Genomic DNA, 8585 nt, shown 5'->3' with positions numbered 1-8585 from the left:
ATTTGTCTGTTTCTCATAGGGTTCCCACATGAACCCACAAAGAACTCTAATTCATATCAAAACTTGTTTATTTACGAAATTAAACACATATTCATACATCTCATACAACAAGGAATACAACAGAACAATCAAAAAGCAAAACAGAAAACATTCATATTTTGGCTGTTACAATTACAAATGCATTCTCTTAGGGTTTCCCATAGGAACCCATAGAGATCTTAAAATTATACATTTATATTTAAATATAGGAAAAGCAACAAAAGAAACATATATAATTAGGAAAAAAATCCCACATACATGAGTGTACCTGTCTGAGGGCACACTCGTAATCTTCTGGTAACTGGAGGGCCGAACGAGAGCTCCGGGAGGATGCTTCAGAGGGGGGAGGTACATGCAAAAGGAATTCTGATGCTCAAGTCAGGACAAGCACAATTCTCAAGGGTAATAAATGAATAGTGCATACCTCGTTTTACATGACCTATTTATACTACTTGTCATGGGCCCTAAACGTGGTGGGCCTCTTCTGACATTTTCCAAATTAGGTATTACGGTGCTAATCGGCTAATTATACCTTAATCACGTGTTTGTCCTTGTTAATCATGATCATCGTCTTAATCACTGCCTGGCCCTATCGGCCGTTGGTCGAGCTGAGAGGTAAAGGATTGGGGTTGTCCTTTGTTCTTGGTCTTTTTCCGGGCCGAGGAGTTGCTGAGGTGTAGAGCTAATTATGTTGTCTTGGTGTTTGGTCCTATCGGCCGTTGACCAAACCGAGAGGTGTATGATTGGGGTTACCTGTTGGTCTCAGCCTCTTGCCAGGCCGAGACGTTGGTAAGAAGGTTAACTAATAACTGTCCTAGTTAAGCCATTGATGGCTTTGTAGGTTTGTTATTACGGACATTGTCGTGTTTGAGTGCCGTCTCGGTAGCTAATAGGATATCACGTGTTGATCCACGTGGCTGATTAGACTAATTAGTGTCGTACCCGATCAAATAAAATACAAAATTTGTAGTACTAGGAAGTGAATCCTAGGTCGTCTCTCAAGGAGCAACAATACCAGTCTGAGGTTCATGAAATACAAACAAACACACACAATATGGGGGGTTTTCAGATTTAAATGAGCAATACGTCAACAGTAATCAATAAAACAGTACACTTTCCAACTCAGTTATCCCACACATATCATTGGTTTAGAATATTATCTTCATTCATTTTAACCCTTGGTTCAATTTCTAGTAATCACTAAACGTCATTACTCTTGTTTTAAACGCATACAAATGAAGCATTAGCATACATTCATTTCTCTATTTCACAGGATTAAGCAAACCATGAACAGAACATTCAACCTAGATGAACAAATACCATTAAGCATGGAAAATAGAAGGGTTAGAACATGAAGATGCAGTGAAATAAATAGACCTCAATGAGCACTAAACTGAGTCAGAAAGTGTTACAAGTTTAGCCTTCCATGGAGGAAGAAGACAAAGAAGAAAACGAAAAACTCAAAAGAAGAAAATGGAAGGGTTTAGTTACTTAATACAACCAGAGAAGAAAAAAAATGGTGAAAAACGTGATGAACAACTCCAGAACAAGGAAAACCATCAAGGAGAAAGAAGTGAACGTGGTCACATCAAGCCTGCCTCCAAAGTTCAAAAGTGGTGGCTGCATGGTCAGCCCTAAGACCTAAAAGACACATGGTCAAAACCCTAAAACAAAGTGGGCCTGTTTCCCATCTGTCTAGCCCAAAAAAGACTAAAACAAGGTAGACAAAAATGTAAGTATGTGGCTGATGTGGCGCTGATGTGGCAAGTTGGTGTTGACATGGCGCTTACGTGGCACTTTATTTCTTGAAGTCCAAAAATAATATCCAAGCCCGAGAATACTCCACAATTAACATGAAAATAATTGATAAGCAAAAACTAGACCAAGTGAATCAGAATTAATTAAAATTTGGATTACTGGCCCAATGAAGCCCAAATAGTGAAACTGTACAATTAATAAGCGATTAAGCTCAAATCAACAATTAAAATAAGTACAAAAAGATAAATAAATAAGGGAAAATAATGATTCATCATAGACCCTTCCGGTACACAAACCCCCCAGCCTTGAGGAGTGAAATGACGTAAAGGGTAATCGTGGCGCTTCACATGTGGCGGTTGGGTGTTATGATGTGAAGGGTTGTAACCGTTGGGCGTTAATGATGAGGGACGCGAAGAGTTGTCTTTTGTGGATCATTGGATTAAGTTGATCCAACGGTGCTCAAGGATGCGTCGTTTGAGATCTTGGCTCAGGAATGTCCTATAAATAGGCGTGTGGTGGGGACCAATACATACGTATTTCTCTTGCTTGCTCCGAGCCGATATCAAGTTCAAGTTTTAGTGGTTCCGAGTAATTTTCATCGACCGAGATCGATTAAGCTTCAATTTAGGTACGTTTCTGTGGATGATATAAATGTTGTTCGGGTCGATTCCTCTAGGGACACGAGTGGTTCTACTGGCACTAGATCGCATGCAAAATCTGATCGGCATTGCGCGTCGGCTTCGGCGTCCAATGGTTCAAATGGCGTTGAGGTCATTCCGCGATTTGAGCACACCCAAAGTGGAGACGAGTCTTCATCTGTGTCAGTCTCTGATGGCCGTCCCGCTACTCATATAGTCAGATCGGCTTCTCCCCATTACCCTCAGATAGAGACCCCAGGCTACAAGTAGGTGCTTGGCGAGGTTGGTAGTGTGTATTCTCGTTATACCGACAGGAACTCGATAGTGTTGTTTGTCTCTGCCGAGAATTTCCTAACTTTTCTGGAAGAAGAAGAGCCCTCGCCTATTTTCTTTCAGCCTTGCCGAAGTGACGGGGGGCCGAATCCTGACTTCGTCTATTTGATCAAGGAAATTGTAAATATCAATACTTTTACGTATATGATTACTTGTTTCGGGACTTGAAGGTGACTCTTCCTTTCGACGAGTTTTTTGTGGGTATTCTTCGGCTTCTTAACGTGGTGCCGACCCAACTTCATCCCAACAGCTGGCCAGCCATGCAAGGATTCTGAAGGCTGTGTTTAACCCTCGGCATCAAACCAACGTCGCTCCTCTTCCTTTATTACTACTCATCTCGGCCGACGAGGAAGGCCAAGTGGCTCTCTTTGTTTCGACAGGCCAACTGTTTATTGTAGCCTTACACCACCTCTTACAAGAAGTTCAAAGTAGGATTTATAAAGGTGATGATTCGGCCGAGTATGGGGAATAAATACTTTTTTGATGCTGAAGGGAAGTCATTATTCCCCTTGTATTGGACCCCGGTGTTGCGAAAGTATTAAGTAGTGTCGAAGTCCCGAATGTCCCCGGAGGAGCGAGCCAGCCTCAACTTTTTGGAGAAACTTCCACGGCCTATGCTGTGCCGACCCTTGGTTCAACTATTTGAGTCATCCGATGTAGCTGATAAGTTGATCAGTATAGTAAATTTCCCACTTATTTAAATTCTTGTGTTATCATTTATTTTGATTAATGGTGTGCAGGTATTATGGCGAGCTGCGGGAGCGACGACCTTGACATTCACAATTTGATCAAGAATTGAGTGGCAGTTTCGGTGACGGTGGAGGCGACGGTCGACGGTCGCTCGGGTGGGAATCTGGTTCCCCCTCCCTATGGTGGTGCGGGTGGGCCGACTGCAAAAGGGAAGGGAAAGGGTGCTAACGGCGCGTCTCGGCCCCAAGCTGGAAAAAGAAGGCCCGAGGGAGAGAGGGCCGATGATGAGGGCTGACAAGCTAAGTAGTAGAGGTTGGCCAGCCTTGCCATTCCTCAAGGCTTGGTGGGGCCAAGTTTCTTGGCATCGAACTTCAACACTAAGGATTTTCTGAGCCAAGACTTGACATCCGAGGCAGGTCAAGCATACGTGGGCCGAATGAGTTCCGCGCAAAAATGGAACCTTTTCTACGAGCTCCAAGTTCGAGCTTTGGCCTTGGCGTAGAGCATTGTGATGGAGCCGAATCCGGAGGCCGACGAACTGCGTTGGCAATTATCTGACTCTGAGAAGTCGATGCAGGAAACTTTGGCCGCTCTAATCGATGCGCAAACAACCAATGCAAAGTTTCAGGCAGAGATGGAGAGCTGGGGTCGAATGGCAGACGACCTGAGTTTGAAGGTCCAACGACTTGAGAACTCCTTGAAGGCTGAGACGGAGAAGACGACTCTGCTAGGTAAAGAGCTAGAGGCCGAGAAGATTGCTTTCGGGGCCTATAGAGAAAAGGCTCGCAGTAAGGTTCTCTCTCAGCACGAGGTCAGCTTTGCGTAGGTGGCTCAGCAGGTTCACTTCTTTGGAAGTTTCCCCCGCAATTTCCAATTCAATATGAATAAGAACTTCTTTCGGGGGTAGTTTGTAGACTTGGCCCAGATCCCCCCCAATGAACAAGCCGATGCCGAGGCACCTATTCCTCACTAGGTAGGACCGACTGGTGAAGACGAGACGGTATATGAGGAGGAAGCTGCCGAGGATGAAGTCCCGGTCCAGGGGGAGCCGAAGGTGGGGTCTTGATTTACTTTTTTTTGATAATGCTTTGTAATTTGCTTTTTTGGCCGACAGCGCCCCCCTTTTTGTAACTTGGGTCGACAGCGCCCCTCAATGAAATTGTGCTTTTGTTTGTTCAAATATTATGTTTATATGCTAATTGACGTGTCTTGATTGAAATGTAAAGATAACTTAAGCCGCATCCTTGGCCGAGAGATATCTCGGGAGGGAAGACTTTATAAAATATAATTAAGCCGCATCCTTGGCCGAGAGGGTTCTCGGAAGGGAAGACTTGTAAAGAATTAAGCCGCATCCTTGGCCGAGAGGAGTCTCGGGAGGGAAGACTTGTACAAAAATAATTAAGCCGCATCCCTAGCCGAGAGGGTTCTCGGGAGGGAAGACTTGTATAAAAGTAATTAAGCCGCATCCTTGGCCGAGAGGAGTCTTAGGAGGGAAGACTTGTATAAAAGTAATTAACATCCTTAGTTGAGAGGGTTCTCGGGAGGGAAGGCTTGTAAACTAATTAAGCCACGTCCTTGGCCGAGAGTGTTCTCGGGAGGGAAGACTTTGAAATAATTTTTGAATAATAATAATTATAAATAGCCGTGAACCATGTATTTTTATTGATGAATTGATGCCTCATTAAAAACCTTGCCGGCCAAAAACCCCTTTTCACAATTTTATAAGGGAAAAAAGATCGGTTCAAGGAAAAGAGTGCATCATAGTATAGGTATTCAGAATGTAAATACAAAATGGGTTTATTATTCTAACTGTAGTAAGTCTTTAAATGGTTGGAATTCCATGTCTGTGGGATGACCTTGCCGGACAACTCTTCAAGCTTATATGCTCCGTTGTCGAGAGCGTGTCATATTCGGAAAGGGCCGTCCCAGTTCGTCAATAACTTTCCCTCAGAGGGACTTCTTCTTGTCGATCCAGTTACCCTCCAAACTAGGTCACCTTCATGGAAGACTCTTGGCTTTAGATTGGAATTGAAACGTCGGCTCATTCGTTGCTTGCATGCTTCCTCCAAGATTCGTGCCTTTTCTCGCACCTCCTCTAAGACGTCGAGTTCGGAACGGAGAGAGTCGTTATTGGATTCTTCATGGAAATGGGTTCTCCAGAATGATGGTTCCCTGACTTCTACTGGTATCATAGCTTCCGACCCATACGCTAGGCGAAAAAGAGTTTCTCTTGTACTTGACTGGGGCGTGCATCTGTATGCCTATAAGACTTCAGGAAACTCTTCGGCCCAGGGTCCTTTGGCTGTGCTGAGCCGTTTCTTCAACTTGGTGAGAATAACCTTGTTGGCCGCTTCGACTTGACCGTTGGACTGCGGATGTTCTATAGACGTGAACCGATGTCGAATGTCGAGGTTCTCAAGGAAGGTGTTGAATTTTTTATCCGTGAATTGTAGCCCATTATCTGAGATAATTGCATGAGGAATGCCGAACTGAGTGACTATATTTTTCCATACAAATTTCTGAACGTTGGCCATTGTGATTGAGGCTAGCGGCTCAGCCTTGATCCATTTAGTGAAGTAATCCACCGCAACCAATAGGGACTTGCATTGTCCTTTGGCGAGCGGGAATGGTCCGAGAATGTCTATGTCCCAAAGGGCGAACGGCCAAGGAGAGCTAATATTGTGGAGTTGTTTAGCTAAGGCATGGATTAGATTGCCGTGTTTTTGGCATTGAAGACATTTCTTTATGAACTGGGCACAATCAGTCTTCAAAGTCGGCCAGAAGCAACGGGCCCTTAGTACCTTGGTTGCCAAGGTCCTGCCACCAGAGTGAGATCCACAAATGCCTTCATGAATTTCCCGCATGACATAGTCGGCTTGTTGGTGGTCGATGCACTTCAGTAAGGGGGTGGAGAACCCTCTCTGATACAGCTCACTCGCCACGACTAAGTATCATGCGGCTTGCATCCTTGTCTTCCTTGCTTGACTTGCTTCGGCTGGTTCTGTGCCGTTAACAATGAAATTCAAAATTTCAGTTATCCATGATTTTGGTGCTTCCTCGACCGACATGCCTTCCTGTTCAACACTCGGAGTGGGTAACTCCAAATGTATGGTGGTTTAGAGCTGTCCCGACTTACGACTGCTTGCTAATCTTGCCAATTGATTGGCTCTCTCATTGTTTCCACGCGATGTGTGTCGAACTTGAACATTGTTAAACTGATTTCTCATTCCTCGAAAAAGGTGGTAATACTTTAGCAGGTTGGGATCTTTGACCTGAAAATTGTCGTTTACTTGTTCCATGACGACCTTTGAGTCGGTCTAGCATACTATATTTTTCACACCCATTTCGGCTGCCAATCTCATTCCTGCTAGCAAGGCTTCGTATTCGGCCTGGTTATTGAATGTGCGGAAGTCAAAACATAAAGATTGTTCTAGGGTGATACCGGACGAGCTTTCTAGGATGATGTCGGCGCCGCTACCTTGGTAGTTAGAAGATCCGTCAACGTGCATGACCCATGTATCATCTTCGAAACTACTAGGCCGGGAGAGCGCGTTCAGGAAGTCGGCTAGATATTGTGATTTGATGGGCCCCGAGGTTCAAAACGGACATCAAACTCGGACAACTCGATCGACCATGCCATCATGCGGCCGGCGAGTTCTGTCTTCCTTAAAACCTTGGCTACTGGGCAATCGGTTCGAACTATTCCCTTGGTCTTCAGAGACTGTAGAAGAAAGAGAGGTCAAAAGTGAAAAAATGTGCTTTTGGAGTGCCAAAGTGTGCTATTTATAGGCATCAGATGTGGCCAGAACGGCCCATTTCAAATCTAGAACGGCCTGTTCTGGACTCATGCGTCATACGTAAATTTCACATCTAGAATGGCCTGTTCCAAAACTAGAACGGTCCATTCTAAAATTACATATTACCTACAACAACCATGTTTGGAACGGCCCGTTCCCAAAGTGGAATGGCCCGTTCTGGAATCGCGTATTACTCATAAAATCATGTGTTGGAACGGCTCATTCCAGTCTAGTCTTTATAGGCCATTTTAGTAGTCTGGAACGACCCATTCCAGTTTGAGAATGACCCGTTCTAGGCTACTAAAATTCAAAATATTATTCAAAAATAATTTTCATAAATGTTTATTATTAAAATACTCATAAATATTAAAAGCCTTTAAAACATTCTATAAAACTCATTAAAATATCTATAAGAAAATAACCTCCATAAATATAAAAATAAACAATAATTAGTTATTATACTAGTAGAAAATTCAGGATGTTGCACCTGTACAATATCATTGGATGTAACCTATTAAAAGACATTTGCATAGACTTAAATTATATATGAGAAATAAGACTCATCCAAAGGGATCTATTACTGAAGGTTATATTGCACAAGAATGTTTGCATTTTTGTTCTAGGTATTTGCATGGAGTGGAGACAAGTCTAAAAAGATCTGGAAGAAATTATGAGGGTGATCTAAATCGATCAAAAAAATCAACATTGGAAATTTTCTCACAAATAGGAAAGCTATTGCATGGAAAGAAGTAAGTTGAGTAGAATGAGAAAAAGCAAGAAGTTATGTTCTTAAAAGTTGTAATGAAGCCTGACCATTTATTAAGTAACTCATTTTCTTCGATCTTTATTATATTTTTATTTTTTTTATATAAATACAATTCATTACATTTATTATATATGCTCACATGTCTAGATTACATAAAGAAGAATTAGAGAAAACAAATTCACAATATGTGGAACAAAGACATGAAAAATAATTTTCTCATTGGTTTAAAACTCATGTAAGTATTTAAATCTTTCTAATAATATATATATGTGTCTGTTTGTGTGTGTGTGTGTCTGTATAACTTAAGCATATAATAATTTATTTATTTTTTTCAACAGATTGCACTTTTGAAAATGGGCGGAGAAGAAAGTATAAATGATCATTGTTTGACTTGTCTCATGGACCTGATACACGTGTTTTTTGATATATAAGTTATCTTATAAATGGTTGGAGGTTTAATGTAAAAGATCGTGATATGCACTTGAAATCACAAAAATAGTGGATTTTTAATTAGAGGTGATGAGAATGTAGGTAATTTAGATTACTTTGGTGTCTTGACATATA

This window comes from Cajanus cajan, chromosome 7 (assembly GCF_000230855.2).
Source record: "Cajanus cajan strain Asha chromosome 7, NIPB_CcT2T_4, whole genome shotgun sequence".
NCBI lineage: Eukaryota > Viridiplantae > Streptophyta > Magnoliopsida > Fabales > Fabaceae > Cajanus > Cajanus cajan.
This window is presented reverse-complemented; position numbering follows the sequence as displayed.